Source organism: Cervus canadensis, chromosome 28 (assembly GCF_019320065.1).
Source record: "Cervus canadensis isolate Bull #8, Minnesota chromosome 28, ASM1932006v1, whole genome shotgun sequence".
Classification (NCBI taxonomy): Eukaryota; Metazoa; Chordata; class Mammalia; order Artiodactyla; family Cervidae; genus Cervus; species Cervus canadensis.
The window spans coordinates 11,541,364-11,560,254 of record NC_057413.1 but is presented as its reverse complement, the minus strand read 5'-3'; the positions used below and the strand labels follow the sequence as shown (position 1 = coordinate 11,560,254).

General features: G+C 40.3%; 1 long non-coding RNA gene across 1 annotated transcript in view; it reads left to right on the top strand.

The window, feature by feature from the left end:
- Positions 1–16,923, top strand: part of LOC122429879 — a 65,578-nt gene extending 48,655 nt beyond the window's left edge. Inside the window, exons 3-4 of the long non-coding RNA XR_006266182.1 lie at positions 15,594–15,705; positions 16,412–16,923. This is a non-coding gene — a long non-coding RNA (uncharacterized LOC122429879). The remainder of the gene's footprint in view (positions 1–15,593; positions 15,706–16,411) is intronic.
- The last annotated feature ends 1,968 nt before the right edge of the window (positions 16,924–18,891 follow it).

Genomic DNA, 18,891 nt, shown 5'->3' with positions numbered 1-18,891 from the left:
AATAGATGGGATAGGAATGGCACTCAGTGTGAAGGGAAAAAACGTCTGTTGGCTTGCCAGATTTTGAATGTAGCTGGCCTGACAGAGTAGCTGAATCAGCCTCTCACACCCCAACCTCACCCCAGGCTGCAACTTTCCTTTCCCTTCAGTTCAGTTTGGGTGGACTGCAGCATGCCAGGCTTTCCTGTCCATCACCAACTCCCTTTCCCTTGCAGGTTCATTATGCGTGTACGTGCTCAGTCACTTCAGTTGTGTCCAGCTCTTTGTGACCCTATGGACTGCAGCCTGCCAGGCTCCTCTGTCCATGCGCTTCTCCAGGCAGGAATACTATAGCGGGTTGCCTTGCCCTCCTCCAGGGGACCAAACCTGTGTCTCCTGTGTCTCCTGCCATTGCAGGCAGATTCTTTACCCGCTGAGCCACCTGGGAAGCTCCGCAGGTTTATTACATTCTAGTTTTAAATCAGATCCATCAGTTGAATCACCAGGCCCCTTGGAGATCTCTACCAGAAACCTCAGCAAAAGATGTCAGTTTATGGCTTAAACCTCTCCTTTACAATGCTGTTTGTTTATTGGCTTTAAATCAAACAGGACTTGCTCACGTTGGTGGTAGGACCCACTTGTTATTAGCCCTTGGCTGTTTTAGTGAATATAAGACTTACTTGGTCATTGTAGCAGCTGCAAAGAGTCAGGTCACTCATAACAGAGCTAAAAGATCTTTCAGATCATAGAGATAGTCCCCTGGGTAAGGCTAAACCTCCACAGTTAAAATCATAGATCCTGGCAAGAAAAATTACCTGCCAAAAATATCCTGCATGGAGAACAGAATTCAGCTTCTACAGTCACTCAGATAAGCTCTTAGAAACTATTTCTTGTATAACGTAAGACAGTCAGTCCTCACCTGAAAAGAGTGTACACTAACACTCAAAATGCTCTATGTTTGCTTTTCCAGCATCATCCAGTAGATGATGATGGCTTCCCAGTAGACCATGTCAAGAACTGAAAAAGAAGTGTTTGAGAATTCACTCTCGGAAAAGGCTCATCAATATAAGCATGTCAGATATCTAAATTTGGAAACTAATCTCAGGTCCTCAGACACAGAGAACCAATAAAGAACACTTCATGATACCATTAGAAGCCTTTTAACAACTGCCAGCCTTTAAAGCAAGAACTGGGTAAACTGAATCCCTTGTCCCAAAATCTAGACTTCTGAGGTCTTATGTACTGGTGTCTCTACCCGCTTCTTTCATTGGGAAAAGCATTAAGAAGTTAGCTAGGTGGGGATTTCCCTGGTGGTCCAGTGTGTAGAATTCCATCCTCCCAATGCAGGGGGCCTGGGTTCGATCCCTGGTGGGGGAACTAGATCCCACATGCCACAACTAAGACCCGGCGCAGCCAAATGAATAAAAATAAATATTTTTAAAAAAGAAGCTAGCTAGGAATGCAGTCAACTCCCATAGTATCTTTAAGGCAGAGAGAGACAAGGCCCTCTAATATAGCCCTCTTTATAAAAGACCCATAACTTTCTTTCCCAACAAGAAACTGAACAGAAATCTGCAGCCCTTCAGGGACTGAGACTCTGTACCCATCTCTGCACACATCCAAATAAGGCTTAGCTCACCTCCCAAGAAAGGAAATTGAGTCAAGGAGGTCAGGTGAGAAAGGTCAGGATCCTCTGTATGCCTTCCTGAGGATGAGCAAAAAGATTTCACGCTCTTTGAGAGCGAACAGAATAAAAGGGTCAAGGCTTTAACCACGGTTCTCCTCATGAGGCAGTATCCTGTGTGATAACATTTTCGTCAGTAGAAACTCTCAGGCAAATTGCTCTGCTCATCTCTCCCCGGGAAGCTTAACCCTAACCCTCAGCCAATCTCTTTCTCAGCAGTCCTAGAACAATATCCTGCCCTGTATCTGCGTGACTTCTTTGCAAAACCTTCCCTCCAAAGATGGCCTGATAGACCCAAATCCTTCCTTTGACTGATATGCTTGGCCCTGATAAGTCAGGCCTCGCCAGCCACGGGTCCACAAGACTAGAACCGTTTAAGGTCAAGTCCTTAAAGAGAACTATGGCCTTTCTTTCTGACACCTGGAAGTGTCTTCTGGTGACAGCTCATCTTTGCCTTTAAAGTGGGAAGGTAGAAGCAAACATTCTGATTTTAAAAGGTATCTTTTAGATGCTAATATCGCCCATTTTCAGATCACCACGTGTTCCAGAAAATCCTTCCTTATCTGACTCTTCAATTCCTCCTTGTATTCTTCTCAAGCTTCAAGGCAGAGGTATTCTAGTGGGGGTAAAGGCTCTGGCTACATTGATTTTTGCTGTCATTAGAGGGTCAGCTTGTGGAATACCAAGTGAATGTGATTCATTTTATTCAGATAGCAAGAATGTACACCTCCTAATTCTGGTCTGGCTTCCTGATGGGACCAGCTTGGTCTATCATCATATATCAATCCTACCTACTAATGGGCACACAGAGTCCTTTAATGTGTGGAATCACTCTGACAGTTTTCAGCATACATTAGCTTACTGAACACTTGTTGGAAAATTGAATGACAGGTTTGGCAATGGTTCTTTAAAATTTCATCTACAGAAAATAAGAAAAGTGGAGATTTATCCCCATTGGTCATTTCCCTAGGGATGTCTGCATGAATCAATAAGGACTAAATGCATGCCATAATGACTCACTGATGGCATATTGGGTGACTTTGTCATGAAATTTGCTTATATTTTTAATCAATAATGAACATACCCTTTAGTAATCTTCGTTTTTTTGTTTTTCTCTGTTTTCAAGGTGGATATTTTAAGTTGTGTTGAACAACATTAGTTCCTCTCTTAAATTTACTCTGACCACAGTGGCATATGCTTATTAATAATTAAAAATGCTAGTTGAATGTTGAATGAATAAAAAGATGAATGAATGAATCCATGGAACAAAAATAAATAATTTTAACTTATGGCTATAATATTGCTGCAAATGTCTGAAAACCAAATATATATACTGACAGCTTTAAAAGATAGCAAGGACAAATGATAATATTGATTTTGTTATGTAATCAAATTGAAGGAATTTTTCATCTTGCTATGTCCAACAGTCTTATTGCAACAAAACAACACTAAAAATGAATGAATCTGATAATGCACAAAACTTACAGATGTAGGATTATGAGATAAGAAAACTAATAATATCACAAGATGATCAAAAGATTTAAAGCAAGCTTTCAAGATATCTACTTCAATCAATCTAACAAAAAATTATAGATAAGCTGGAATTCATCTTGACTGTCCTCTTTGGATAAGCCGTATATTTTAATTTAGTAGAGGCTTTTAATAAGGAAAAGGAAAAAATAGCAAAGTTAAAAAGAAAAACATCCTTTTACGAAACTGAATTTTATAGACCTCCAAAGTATTATGTTTCACTATCAGGGCCAACAGTATGTGGAGACAGAGTAGCTGCCTTTGATGTAATCTCTGCAAAAATGGTTACCAGGAGGATCAGTCTTTCTTAACTTCACGAATTCTTTCTATCAACTTGAAATCTCCACAATCTCTTAATGTTTTGTAGATCCCAGTTTTGACTCTGGAAAAAATATCTGTTTTAAGCATCTGTTCCGTCATCTAAAGCTGAGAAAGCTCTCAGGAGTGTAGTAAAAATTGCTTTCGTTCCGTCTTAATTCAGTGGTCCCCAATTTTTGGAGTCTTTGACAGTTTTCATGAGTACTGTCACATTGATCTGTCTCACCCTCTGTTTTTTCTTTTATTGGAATTTTATTGAGATAATTGTAGGTTTGCATGCAGTATAAGAAGTGATAGAGATTTGTTGTACACTTGACCCAGTTTCCCCTAATGGTAACATTTAGCGAAACTAAAGTATAATATTCACAACCAGACATTGACATTGATGCAATTCACTGTATTCAGATTGTGTGTGTGTGTGTGTGTGTGTGTGTGTGTAGTAAGTCCTATACTATTTTATTGGTGACCTCCAATTTTTACCAAATTATTTGCCCTAATTTTCTCCTTAGATATAGTTCATTTGGGGTATTTTCAAAGTGAAATCCCCACATTTAACCTAGAATGTTCCACATCTGCCCCAAATTAGAGACTCATTGGTTTACTATTCATCTCTTCAGTGGTCTACATCAGCTTTCTTCTTAAGATTACAAAAGACAAATTTTCTTGGATTTAGATGAACATGAGTCATCTCTGGGTTAATCTGTTCCATTTGAGTATAGATTCCAGATTTTTCATGGTTTATTTGTTCATTCAAAAAATATTTACTGGTTGCTTGCTGAGTCCTTAAAGTAGTTTCCTAGGAGCCTGGTGTACAGTGGGGAAACAGCAAGCATGATCTCTGCTCTCAGAAGACTTAGGATCTACTAGACCGCCAGGCTTGTGCCAACAATAAACTGCCAGAATCAAGTAGGTAGAGATTAGCTGAAAGGGTGGTCACATTTTTTAAAAAGTTCAATGCAATCTCCTCACTTGCCTCAACAAATAGATGACCTTCATTTAGCCTCCATAGGAATCCATCTACCTTAAAAAAAAAAAAAAAAGGGAGAAATATTACAAATAGAATACAAAGAGAAATGCTACAATAATATTCAACTTTTGTCATTCAGAGGGATTATGCAGCCAGATATAAACCAAGGAATCCACACTACTATCTTAGAGTTTCCAGATTCTTCATCTTTCCCTTTAGTGTGGCATTGGCCAAGCTTAAAGGACCCAGTTCATAGATTTCTTCTAATTGTAGAGAAGATACCACTTCCATGCTTTTCAGCTAGCCCAGAAGCTTTATGGTAGGATGATACAATGGAAGGAACCTTGGAGGAAAAACCAAAAAGAAACAAAAAGTGTTTAATTTATACAACACACTCAAATTATAGTGTGAGTAAAACTGGCTATCAGGCTACCACACATATCCTAAACAAAAATTATAATCACTGAATTTATTAGACAGTCTCCACCATTCAAATAGACAACACCCTTAGCCTCAGGTTGACTTATTCAGAATCTCGGAATATATTTTGCAGTGAACTCTTTAGGCTTCCCCTTCTAAAATTCATTCTTCTACCCAGACTATGATTAAGTTATTTTATCATTGGAACTGCCAGATCGTTCCATCTGCCCTTTCCCAGTCCCAAACTCTAATCCGTTCTTTGGGCAAGGGTTTTGAACCAAGTTCTTGTTCAAGTGCATGCACTGATTCAAAGTTTTTTTTTGAGTAAAGTCTGGCTTTGCACAGTTACCCTGTTATCAAGTGCGTACACCAATAGGGTAGCACCCCCCCCCCAATCTGGGCTAGCGTACAAGTCAGGATGCTAAATTTACACAACAGAATGTTGGCTTTGCCACCTGCACACCTGTTATCTAAAGCATATGGCTCTCTCTTTAATCAACAACACAAAACATAGGCTCTTCAGGCGCTCCTAGGAGATTTCAGTCCTGCCTCTGATCCAGCCCTTGGCAAAAGCTCACTTGAAACATCTGATATTTGAAGGAGAGTCTTTAAGGCATGCTAACTACACATTCCTTTAGGTACCTAAGTTAAAACATTTCCCTCTTACGTGTAAACATTTCGAAAATAATGTATCTGGACGCTCTGTGAGCCTCACACAGAAGTTCTCCCTCTGCGAAATGGATTATAATGGAGGTAAACACATATTTACTTGTAGTTTATTTTGGCATCATCTGCAATTCTGTATCTGATGAGCATATTTGAGAACAAAGATGAGGGTGCAGAAAGCTAGAGGGGACTATGCCTCTCACAAATTGATGGAGTCATCATACAGCACTCACTCACCTATCTCTGAAACTACTTTTATCATGGGAAATAAAGTTCTGAATTATTCAGACCACTGTTATTATGAGATTTTTATATTAAATGTAGTGAGATCGAATTTTGACTAACAGCAATCCTCAAGGAGCCCCTGGTGGCTCGGACGGTAAAGAGTGCCTGCAGTTCAGGAGACCAGGGATCGATCCCTGTGTCTGGAAGATCCCCTGGAGAAGGAAAGGGCAACCCACTCCAATATTCTTGCCTGGAGAATCCCATGGATGGAGGAGCCTAGCAGGCTACAGTCCATGGGGAGTCATGTGTCCAAGAGTCGGACACAGCTGAGCGACTTCACTTTCACTTTCTTTCCATCCTAATAATCATTGTCTTGCTCATTACTTCATTAAACAAATAATTTTTATCCCCAAATTATGCTAGGCTAAATGTAGATTAAAAAGGATAAAATACAGTCCTGTACTGAAAGAACAAAGTCAATAAAAATATAATGCAAGCCACAACATGTAATTTTAAACTTTTCAATAGCCGCACATAACAAAAAGCCAAAGTAACAGGTAAAATCGTCTTTAATAATTTATTTCACTTAACCTAATATATCACAAATATTAGCATTAACATTAAACTGAAGTAAAAGTATGCTAATGATATTAACCTCTCTTCAGATATAGGAGTTATAGAAATGGAAGAATCATTTCATAGGTTGACGGCTTTCTTTGCTGTGTGGATCCTTTTTAGTTCGATTTAGTTCGATGTAGTCCAACTTGGCTATTTTGTTGTTGTTATTGTCTGTGCTTTTTATGTTATATCTAGGAAATAGTTGCCAAGACCAATGTCAAAAAAGCTTTCTCTCAGTTCTCTTCTGGGAGTTTTCAGTCTTATATTTAAGTCTTTAATCCATTTTTAGTTGATTGTTATCTATGGTGTAAGATAAGGGTCCAGTTTCATTCTTTTGCATATGGATTTAGTTTCCCCAACACCATTTGTTGAAGAGACTCTCTTTTCCCACATTCTATTCTTGGCATTTTTGTCAAAGGTCAGTTATATGTGAATTTATTTCCAGACTCTCTATTACATTGGTCTACATGTCTGTCTCAACGACATTAATCCCTGTGATCCTGTGCTGATCTCTTGTTGCCATGATCTACTGTCTTCCTCTTTATTGGTTTCCTCTCTTGCTTGAGTGGAACACATCCTCCTGTTACTTCATGAGACAGGATATGTGGAAAGCAGATTTTTGAAAGCTTGAATGCCCCCAAATGTTTTTATTTTCTTCTGATACTTGATTAATAGTAGTTTTATTTCACAGAATTTTAGGTTGGATTCATTTTCCTCAAATATCACTTTGTTGTTTTAGAGCTATCTATTTTGCTGTTCTAAAAACCAGATACAAGTGATTTTTAATCACTGGTCTTTGATCTTCTTTTTCCTGTAGCAGCCTGTACACTTACTCCTTATCCCAGGTTCTGAAATGTCACAATTATGTGAACTGACGTGTTATTGTTGGTGGTGTTCTTTAGTTGCTAAGTCGTGTCTGACCCTTTTGCAACCCCACGGACTATAGCCAGCCAGGCTCCTCTGTCCATGGGATTTCCCAGGCAAGAATACTGGAGTGAGTTGCCATTTCCTTCTCCAGAGGATCTTCCTGACCCAGGGATTAAACCTATGTCTCCTGTACTGAAGGTGGATTCTTTATGGCTGAGCCACCAGGGAAGCCCTTTAGCCCTCAATGAGCCCCATTAAATCTGTGAATACATATTTTTCTGTTCTTAAAATATTTTACTTGATGATATCCCTTTCACTCTTGTATTCTTGTCTCTCAATAGAACTGTGTTAATCTATTGATAATTGGGTCTCTAATTTTCTTCTCTTATATTTTCCATATATATATGTCTTATTTTCATATTTTCTGAGTGAAATTCTCAAACTTACCTTCAAGTCTTCTACTGAATATTTTATTCCTATTATTACATGTTATCATTTTCAAAAAAGTATATCAATTCAATTCCACAAACATTTGTTGAATATTTATTATATTAAGTTTACTGCATTTGGGAATGGTCTGTTGGGAGTTGTAAACAAATTTTTAAAAAGCTTTTAATATATAAACATATACAGAAATATCTATGAAATAAAAGCTACATTAATTTGAGTCAACAAATCTGAAAGTAGAGAAGGAAGAAATGCCATCAGTATTTTTCTCATTTCTCATCCAGAAGTGCAACTAATGAGATTATCAGCAAATTAATTAAAAGACATTACTAATGATCATAATAAGAAAGCTGACAAATTCTCAAGTTTGATTGACACTACTCAAGGTAAAAGTTTGATTGACATCAATTCAGTCATTCTAATACAAGTCTCAGAGCCCGTGATAGATATAATGAGCATAAAGTTAAATTCTGGAGAAAATATATTCCATCCTGTTACAGAATATTTTGAGATCAAATAATAGAGCTCTTTAACAAGTACGTAGGATGTTCAACTACTGGCAAACCTTACATGAAGAGATCACTTAATTGGTTTTTGTCCTGGTTAAAAAAAGAATCCTCTAACCAAGGTCACATATGGGATTATTCACCAGTCTTAAATCTAGTAATAAAATGGATAATGGGAAGGCAAGAAGGGATATTTCACAGTTTTGACTCAAAATGTCTGAGCAGCGTTTATAATGGAGCAACACAAAAGAATTGCTATTTGACACAAACAGCAGGGGACTCCAATCCACTTTCCTAACACTATGGAAGCAAGACAGGGTTCTAGAAAAGGAAGTTGGAAAACAGGGCTGCATTGCTCTGAGAAAACCCACTCAAGTAAAAGGTGGCTTTTCTTTCCCCTGCCCCCAGCTTTATTGAGACGTAATTGACACATACCTTTATGTAGTTTGAGGTGTACAACAGGGTGAGTTAATATACTTAGATGTTGCAAAATGATTACCACCATAGCTCACACTTTAGTGTCATGTAATTACCATTTTGCTTTTGTGGTGAGAACATTTAAGATCTACACTCTTAGCAACTTTCAAGTATATAATACAGTATTATTAACTAAAGTCATCTTGCCGTACATAAGATCTCCAGAAATTATTCATCTTGTAACTGCATGTTTGTGCTCTCTGACATCTTCCCATTTCCTCCACCCAACCCCAGAGCCTGTAACCACCATTCTACTCTCTGCTTCTATAAGTTGGTCTCTTAAATCCCATGTATAGGTTACATTATACAGTATTTGCCTTTCTCTGACTTACTTCACTTTGCGTAATGCCCTCAAGGTCCACTCTTGTCTCAAACAGCAGAATTTCCTTCCTTCTTATGGCTAAATAATATTCCATTTTATATATAATGCTGCAATAAACATGGGACTGCAGATATCTTCTCCGTTCTAATGTTTATTTCCTTTGGCTATATGCCCAGAAGTCAGATCGTTGAATCATACAGTAGTTCTATTTTTAATCTTTTGAGGAAACTTAATACTGTATACCAGTTTACATTCCCACCAGTAGTACATGTTTCTCTACATCCTTACCAACACTTATCTGTTGTATTTTTTATAATGGCCATCCTAATAGGTGTGAGTGATATTGTGGTTTTGATTTGCACTTCCCTGAATATTAGTGATGTTGAGTACTTCCATATACCTATTAGCCATCTGTATGTCTTCTGTGGAAAAATGTCTATTCAGTTCCTCTGCCCAGTTTAAATCATGTTGTTTGTTTGTTTGCTGTTGAGTCCTATGAGTTCTTTATATAATTTGGATCTTTATATAATTTGGATATATAATTTCTCACATTCTGTAGTTTGCCATTTCATTTGTTGATTGTTTCTTTTGCTGTGCAGAAGTTTTTTAGTTTGATATAGTCCCACTTGTTAATTTTTGCTTTTGCTTCTTGTGCTTTTGGCATCACATCCTAAAAAATCATTGCTAAGACCAGTGTCAAGGGGGTTTTGCCCAATGTTATCTCTTAGAAGTTGTACAGTTTTAGTTCTCATTTTAAGTCTTTCCAATATGTGTAGTTTTCCCCCATTCAACCAAGCAATTCTCTGATACCAGCCTGGTGTCCTCCAATTCAACTCAATTCAATTCTGATGCTTCCTACCTGGAGCTGCTATGAGATCTCACAAGATAAGGGGCTCAGTCCTACTAGACTGTCTGTTTCTCACTTCAGATGCCAGTTACAAGTCCAGCTTGTCACCTGTGCTTCTGACCAATTGGCTGTACATAAGAGGTTCCAAGAAAACCCTTGTTAGGTCTGATTAATTTGCTAGAGTCACTCTCGGAACTCAGAGAAACATTTTAGTTACAGATTGCTGGTTTATTATAAAAGGATGTAACTCATAAACAGCCAGATGGAAGAGATGCACAGGGGAAGGTGTACCTGAAAAGGCTCAGAGCTTCCATACTGTCTCAGAGTGTCTGATACTCCCAGCACCTCCATGTGGAAGATCTCCAAACTCCATCATTTGGGATTTTTAAGAAGGCTTCATTATAGAGGCATGGTTGGTTGTTGGTAATCAAACAGTCTCTAGCCCCTCACCCCTCCCAGAGGTTAGGAGCTAGGACTGAAGTTTCAGTTCTAACCATTGCCAACCATCTAACCATCTGGTTGGTTCCTCAGAAGAACGATCCCATCTTAGGCTACCTTGGACTTTCCAAAAGTCACCTAATTAACAGAATAAGAGACACTATTATGGTTTCATCACTTAAGAAATCCAACTCTGTGCTAGGAATAGGTCAAAGACTAAATATGTATTTCTTATTATAAATTACAGTATCAAAGTCTTCAATCCATTTTAAGTTAATTTTTGTGAGTAGTGTTAGATATAGGTCTAAATTTATTCTTCTATATTTGGTTTTCCAGTTCTCCCAACACCATTTATTGAAGAGATTGTCCTCTTCCCCCATTGAGTATTCTTGGCTTCTAAACAGCAGCTTTTCATTTTCATACCTCAGGGTCCAGAAGGAAAAGCCAGCTGAAATTAGCGGATGAGGACATTGTTTTGTCTGCTGATATAAGAGATGTACCCCAAGAGAGGTGCTGGCATTTGACGTGAAGGACAGGGGAGCCTGGTGTGCTGCAGTCCATGGGGTGGCGAAGAGCTGGACATGACTTAGTGACTGAACAACAACAACAAGGAAAGCCTAACTGTCCTGTGACTATGATTCTTATTTGGACTTCTCAAGTTCAAGGACCTCTCATCATTGGGCCTGAATCTTGGGAGAGCTTTGAGTAAGTGATATAGCAGTAACTTTATTAAGCTTGTGTGGTCATGATCTATATGATTCTGACTCTGTGTTACCCAAGTTCAGTCAGGGAGTAAACAGGCAGTAGGCCAGCAGAATGAAGGCTGTTTCTATATGCCTAAAATAAAAGGATAAGCCACCCATTTCATTGACTTAACTGATTCAGACCTCTATAAGGCTGATCCAATTAACTGTGTGGCAGTTGGCTGGTTGCATGCCATAAAAAAGGAGCAGTTTGTGTGCTTAGTAGATTTCTTCCTTCGAAACATGATCTTTGTATCTTAAGAGCCTAACACAGTGTCTGGCACAGCATGGCTGCTCCATAAATACTTGTGGGATGAATGAGCTCTAAGAAATCTTAGACAAAGTAACTTAGTTCCATCATCACTACCTGCTGTGCTAAAAATCTCCTTGGCTGATTCTATATGACACTTAGGAGACCTTTCTTGGTTTTTTTATATTGCATTTCATCAGTTCCTGTTAGAGTCAAAGAAAAGAAGTTGAAACAGTTCTTCAGCAAATATTTATGGAAACCTACCATGTTCAAGGCACTTGTAGGAAAACTGAAACTCTAAGATAATCTTTTCCCTACAAAAGCTTATAGCCTCAAAGAGAAGATATGTATGCACATATACATTCTCAGAACTACAGCTTTCTATGATAAATGCATCTGTATGCAGTTATATACCCCAAGCTTATGAAAGGGTTATAAAATAAGTCTCTCTTTGGTTTGATGCTTCATATTGGTTTTTTAGTTTTTAATGTTGATACAGACACTTAAAAAAATTTTGACTGCACCAGGTCATAGTTGCACCATGTGGGATCAAGTTCTCTGACCAGGGATGGAACCCATGCCCCCTGCGTTGGGAGCATGGAGTCTTAACCAGTGGACCACCAGGGAAGTCCCTGCATCATATTGTTTAATGTTGAGATCTAGAATGACTCTAAGCTCTCCGTGGTTATAAATGACAATCTTTTCCCCCATAATTTCCCTTACTAAGTACTTCCAAAAAGTGTCTGAAATTTCTCTTCTGGGTAGTCTCTATTTGTCCCTCCTCCTGTTCTCCTCTTTTGTCTGCCTGCTCTGAGTCCTAGGAGGTGGACCTCTCCCCACACTACTGACTGTATCACCCGGGCTCCATAGTCCACTGGCTTATGGTTGGGTTGGGACAGTGGAATACACTAGCAGAAGATGGGGGTGCAGAGAGAAAGAATGGGGTGTGTATTCACTTCTCTTCTTCCCTGTCTGAGAGCTGTTCTAACAGCAGCTGCACCTCTCTCAACCACAGATCCTGTCTCAAGACTCACGACTCCAGCTCACGCAAGGCTCTGGGAACAGTATTCATCCTTTGCCTCTGTCATGGTTAATTTCATGTGTCAACTGGATGGGGTTGATGGGGTGCCCAAATAAGTGGTTAAGTCTTATTTCTGAGTGTGCCTGTGAGGATGTTTCTGGAGAAGACTAACATTTAATCAGTCGGTTGAGTAAAACAGATTGCCCTGCCCACTGTGGCCTCATCCAGTCTAGTGACAGCCAGAATAAAAGTCTGAGTAAAAGAAAATGACTGGGAGTAGGAAATGGCAACCTACTCCAGTCTTCTTGCCTGGGAAATCCCACAGAGAGAGGAGCCTGGCAGGCTACAATTCATGGGGTCACAAAGAGTCAGGCACAACTCAGCGTGCATGTGCGTGCACACACACACACACACGCACTACTGAGCAAAAGACCTTAAAGCAGTTGGTAGGAGAGAAAACCAAGTGAGGGATTGGATAGATAAAGATGCAGAGATGTGGGACTTGCCTGGCAGTCCAGGGGTTAAGACTTTGCCTTCCAAAGCAGAGGGTGTGGGTTTGATCCTTGGTCACGGGCTTCCCAGATGGCTCAGTGGTGAAGAGTCCACCTGCCATTGCAGGAAACGCAAGAGACGTGGGTTTGATCCCTACATCGGGAGGATCCCCTGGAATAGGAAATGGCAACCCACTCCAGTATCCTTGCCTGGAGGATTACATGGATAGCGGAGCCTGGCGGGCTGCAGTCCATGAGTTCGCAAAGAGTCGACACGACTGAGCACACACACACACACACACAGGGAGCTAAGACCTTATATGCCTCTCGACCAAAAATCCAAAACACAAAACAAGAACAATATTGTAACAAATTCAATAAAGACTTTAAAAAGTGGTGCACGTTTGAAAAATAAATCTTGGGACTTCCCTGGTGGTCCAGTGGTTAAGACTCTGTGCTTCCAATGCAGGGGATGAAGGTTTGATCCCTGGTCAGGGAACTAAGATTCCCGCATGCCATTCGGTCAAAAACTAGAAATAAACACTTTTTTAAAAAGGAAATAAAAAAAAGAAAATGATTTCTTTCTGACTGTCCTTGGACTCACACTAAGGCTGGAACTTACACCTTGGCTCTCTATCAGCTCTCCTGGATTCCAGCTTGCTGACTGCAGATCATGAAGCTTCTTAACCATCATCATTGCATGAGCCAATTCCTTATAATTCATGCATACACAACATACCCTTTTGGTTTTGTTTCTCTGGCTAATTTTTTTTTTCTCCTGACTATCACACCCCTTCAGATCTAGAGATGGTAACAGCTTCTTAGTGTTGTCAGACCCTGCGTACTTCAACATTGCTTGTTGGTACCTTTAACACTGCCCACGCCTCTTCAAGGCCTTCTCAGGTGGCACAGTGGTAAAGAATCTGCTTGCTAATGCAGGAGACGTGAGTTCAATCCCTGGGTCAGGAAAGATTTCTTGGAGAAGGAAATGGCAACCCTCTCCAGTATTCTTGCCTGGGAAATCCTAGGGATAGAGGAGCCTGGTGGGCTACAAGTCATGGGGTCACAAAGAGTTGGGCATGATTGAGTGATTGAACACACACATACACACACCTCCTACCTCTGTAAATAATCCCTTCAATAAACTTTCCCCAAATCCTGGTTGAGTAGGCATCTGTTTCCTGCCAGGAGCCTGACAGAGACAGTAGCCTCAGTGGCACATCTTCCCATTCACTATTCTGGCTGGGAGGACACAGGAGCTCAGAGCCCCTGAGCCCAGTGGTCCCTAAAGACCCCTCTCCAAAGCTGCTGGCCTCCAGACCCTCTCACCCACTGATCTACGTTTGTTTGGCAATGACTATTTCCCTCACTCTACTGAAGACTTTGTGTCACCTAGGAAAGAAGAATTCAGATAGGTCATCTAATACAGTGGAAATCTCCAATATGGCAGAGCTAGAGAAGCATCTGATGTGTAAAGATTTTATTCCATTTAAATATAGAATGATAACAGATTACTCAGGGTTGCCTACTCTGTCTTAATCCTTCATTAAAATAAGGTGGTAAGATGCCAGTTACAAGTAACTGAAATAATCCTTTTCTTTTTTTACTGTGTCTTAGGTACATTACAGATCAAAGAGGCTTTGGTCTTTTGGTTTTATATTCCAGCCATTTAAAATACATTACTTATTGAAGACGACATGTTCTTTGCCCTAACAACTAGCTTTGATACTTTGTCATGAGATTTTTCTTGTATCACAATTATTTATTTAAATATCCAGAGTAGTATACTTGTTCTCATAACAAGGCCTTTATATTATTTATCATTTTATCTCCAAAGCTATAATCTTTGGTACAGAAGGCACTATAAGCATTTATTAAGTGAATGAAAGAATGAATAAGTGACAGTGAGCCTTGAAATGTAACTCACTTGTAAGTTGAGAGCTATGAAGCTTGAGGGGCACAGGGTAATGCCATGGATTCCTGTCTCCTTCCTATGAAAGGTTCTGCCTCTCAGCTCTACCCAGGCTTCTTGTCGTGGTTTAGTTGCTCAGTCGTGTCCAGCTCTTTTGTGATCCCATGGACTCTAGCCCACCAGATCCTCTGTCCATGAGATTTCCCAGGCAAAAATACTGGGGTGAGTTGGCCATTTCCTTCTCCAGGGGATCTTCCAGACCCAAGGATTAAATCTCAGTGGGTTCTTTACCGCTTGAATCACCAGGTGAGCCTGCCTTGCCAGGGTATTTCCTACCTATTAGCTGTGTGTTGCGCTCTTCTGAAACTGATTAGCAGCCTATGAAATTACCCGGAAATTCTGAGGTAAGCTGTTCTCTCTTTCCTATGTCTGGCAAGCTGCTTTTTACCAATATAAGAAATTTTGCAGTTTTCAAATTATGACCTATTGAGAATATGATTCACAATATATCCCCTCTATTCTCCAAACTTCAAACTAAGTCACAGGAGAGTTACCAGTTTATGTACCACAGAGAAAAATCTGCCCCCCCCATTCTATTATTTATTATATCACAGCAAATTGGTGACTCAGTGATGAACCTAAGAATTTTAAGTCCCTGAGCAAACTTTCAAACTTTCATTATCCCTTACAATGCAGGGCTACTCTTGATATAATGTATATATGTGCATATATATATATTTCTATATAATATATATTTATAAATTATGTATATATATTTAAGTACATTATATTTAAATTATTTATTTATTTATTTAAGGAAGAAAATGGAAGCAACCTCTTTCTTCATTGTTGTGTGTTTCCCCAGGCAAAAGTATCAGAACAGTTAACCATCAGAAGACTGCACAACCTATGCACAATCATTTGCTACACCTTCAGTTTATAGAGTTCAGCAGAAGTGGATGTTTGCTCAGTCTTAGGTAAAGATGCAGGAAAATTCTAATAATTCTCCAGTGCTATCCTTTGTTGACTTAAAATTATTTTCAAGTACTAGTAGCCATCCGTAAATCACAAAGCTGTCAGTGGTTTAACACAAGAGGAGTTAGTTACTACTCATTTAACAGTCCAGTGAAGGTTTTCTGATGGGTGGACAGATTTCCTCTGCTGGCGATTCAGGGGCCCAGGCTCCTTCCATATTATGGCTCCTCCATCCAGTAGCTGAGTCCTTGGAGACCAGCAGCCAACTGGAAAAGCATGAAGAGTGTTCCATGAGAGGTTTTAGTTCACATTTCATTACAAAGAGCTCAGCCATATGGTTGCTCCTAACCCTGAAGGTGCTACTGCCCAGTGACGGCTGTACACCAGGAAAGAAGGACACATTTTTCTGTAAGCAAAGAACTGACTCTGCCACTGTAAGTATGGGCACATGGCATATAATCCCAAATAGAATATTTCTGTGGGTTTAGAGTGAGGGAAAAGGCAGGAGCTGAATCTGAAACTCAGACATGTGAACCATCTTCAGCCCTTATGGCTTCAGTAACAGGGAAGACCCTCTATAGTCTGTTGTAAGTTAATCACTGAACGGATGTTGCCTATAACCTTAAACCATACATAACAGCCCATCTCTGGGAACCCTGCCTCCCAAGTAATGAACATAAAGCTGAAAAGCCTTTGTTTTGCCTACAGGAAACATCCTGACCAGGCCCCCTTGTGAATGACTGCAGGGAGGAAGAAATTAACACATCCCCTCCTGAGGTTGACCAGAAGGAGGAAATATTTAACTTGACTCCCTCCCCTCTAGTGTAAAAGAAGCCTGAATTCTAACTCAGACAAGTTGGTTCTTTGGGATGCAAGTTCACCATCTTCTCAGTCTGCTGGCCTTCTGAATAAAGTCTCTATTCCTTGCGCAGACAACTCGTCTCTCGATTTATTGGCCTGTCTTGCAGCGAGCAGTACGAGGCGAGCGTACACTCGGTAATGAATTTCCACGCAGCCAGCCAGGAGCCTTGCTGCCCGTGGCCCGCAGCCCCGTTTGGGGAGTTTTCAGGTGAGGCCCTAGCAGCTGCCCATCGCTTGTCTTGCGGGTCTTCCCTTCAGAGTTCCCCAAAGCGGCACCAGCTGGCAGTGCTTGGCAGTTGGAGCAAGGAATGGACATTCGGGAGGTGACCAGGCTCCGAGAGTGCATACAGACGGACAAGTTGCGCTGGTATGTACAGCCAGAAAATTTTTTTCCTGTCTATTTGGGGCTTTTTCTCCAGAATAAGCTAATTTGTTTTGGGGGTACCCTATTGGAGAGAGGACATAGTTGCGTTTTCTCTTCGTTGGGGGCCTTTTCTCTGGAATAAGCCGATTTGTTTTGTATCTGACTGGGGTGCCTTGTTGGAAAGAGGAGTTGTTGGACTTCTACCTGATTTGTGAGTCAGTGAACGGGTTCGTTTGTTTCTTTGGATGCTAGCGTGTGTGTGTGTATGTGTGTGTGTGTGTTTGGATGCTAGCGTGTGTGTGTGTGTGTGTGTGTGTGTGTGTGTTTGGATGCTAGCGTGTGTGTGTGTGTGTGTGTGTTTGGATGCTAGCGTGTGTGTGTGTGTGTGTGTGTGTGTGTGTGTGTGTGCGCGCGCCATTTGTATTTTGTCTTGAATTTCTGTCTTTAAAACGGGAAATGCTTTATGCGTGCTTAGTCGTGTTTGACTCTCTGGGACCCTGTGGACTGTAGCCCACCAGGCTTCTCTGTCCATGGCATTCTCCAGGCAAGAATACTGGAACAGGTTGCTATTTTCTACCCCAGGGGATCTTTCCGGCCCAAGGACTGGACTCTCGTCTCTTGCATCTCCTGCATTGGCAGGCGGAGTCTTTACCCCTGCCACCTGGGAAGCCCAAGGCAGTGTTTTCACTATCCCTGAAGAAAGTCCTCCGCGGTGCATTTTGGGGAAGTGATCTGATGACAGCTCTGAACCCATGTGTGAGGGAAGGATGAGACTTAATTGAAACAATGTGTGGCAGCGGTGCTGTTAGGGTCTCCACAAGGGGTTGAGGCAGAGTTATCCTGGGACACTGTGCGCTTGTCCTGCTGCTACTGCTAAGTCACTTCAGTCGTGTATGACTCTGTGCGACCCCATCCCTGGGATTCCCCAGGCAAGAACACTGGAGTGGGTTGCCATTTCCTTCTCCAATGCATAAAAGTGAAAAGTGAAAGTGAAGTCACTCAGTCCTGTCTAACTCTTTGCGACCCTGTGGACTGCAGCCTACCAGGCTCCTCCGTCCATGGGATTTTCCAGGCGGGAGTACTGGAGTGGGGTGCCATCGCCTTCTCTGACCTGTCCTGCTGCCCTTGTCATATTAATTATGTTGTTTGTGGTCTCCTGTGTCGAAACCCCAAGACCAAACTTGAGCGTTTATTTAGGATCTTCTGATTGTCTTTTTTTAGGTTTTTCATTTCATTTTGTTTGGTACTGTTTCTCCATTTATAGCCAAATCAGTTTTGTGATATATAAAACTTTTACTGATGTGAAATGGAGAAAAGGAACAGGAGAAAAAACAACTGTCTGTTTTTATCCAAGAATGGGACATTTCCAGGAAGAAGAGAAATATCCACTTGTTTTCTAAAATCATCAGAAGCTACAAATAGACATAAAGGTCTTTTCCATAAATATTAGTAAAGAGGATTTTGCCATTTAGACAGGTAACTTGGATATGTCCCATCTGCTAGAAACCCAATTTGAATCCAACCTCTTTTGTAATCAATGGGTTTTACATTGTTGTACCTGACTCATGCCTGAAATTTTGGAATGGGAACTGTGAGGTCCCTGTGTTTGTCTGTTTGTACATGTGCTATAAATGTGTGGCATTACCACAGTTAATTTGTAAAAGAGCTGTATTCAATTGGCTTAAAGGAAATTAAGCCCTTATATGAACATTCAAGTATAAAAGAAAGAGATCAGAATGAATTTTGGGTTCCTGTGATCTTAAAATTCAGTATTGAATTATTTTTGGTATCTGTTACTAAAGTTAGCTTAAGCTTGTTGGTTTGATTAAGTGTATTGCTTTTTTGTACCTAGGTTTACTAGAAATCAAATAAGACCTTATTATTACTGTTACAAAGTGTGTCAGCAAGAAAATAACAATATGACAGAGCTTTTAAGAAAATAAAATAGAAGTGAATGAGGTGT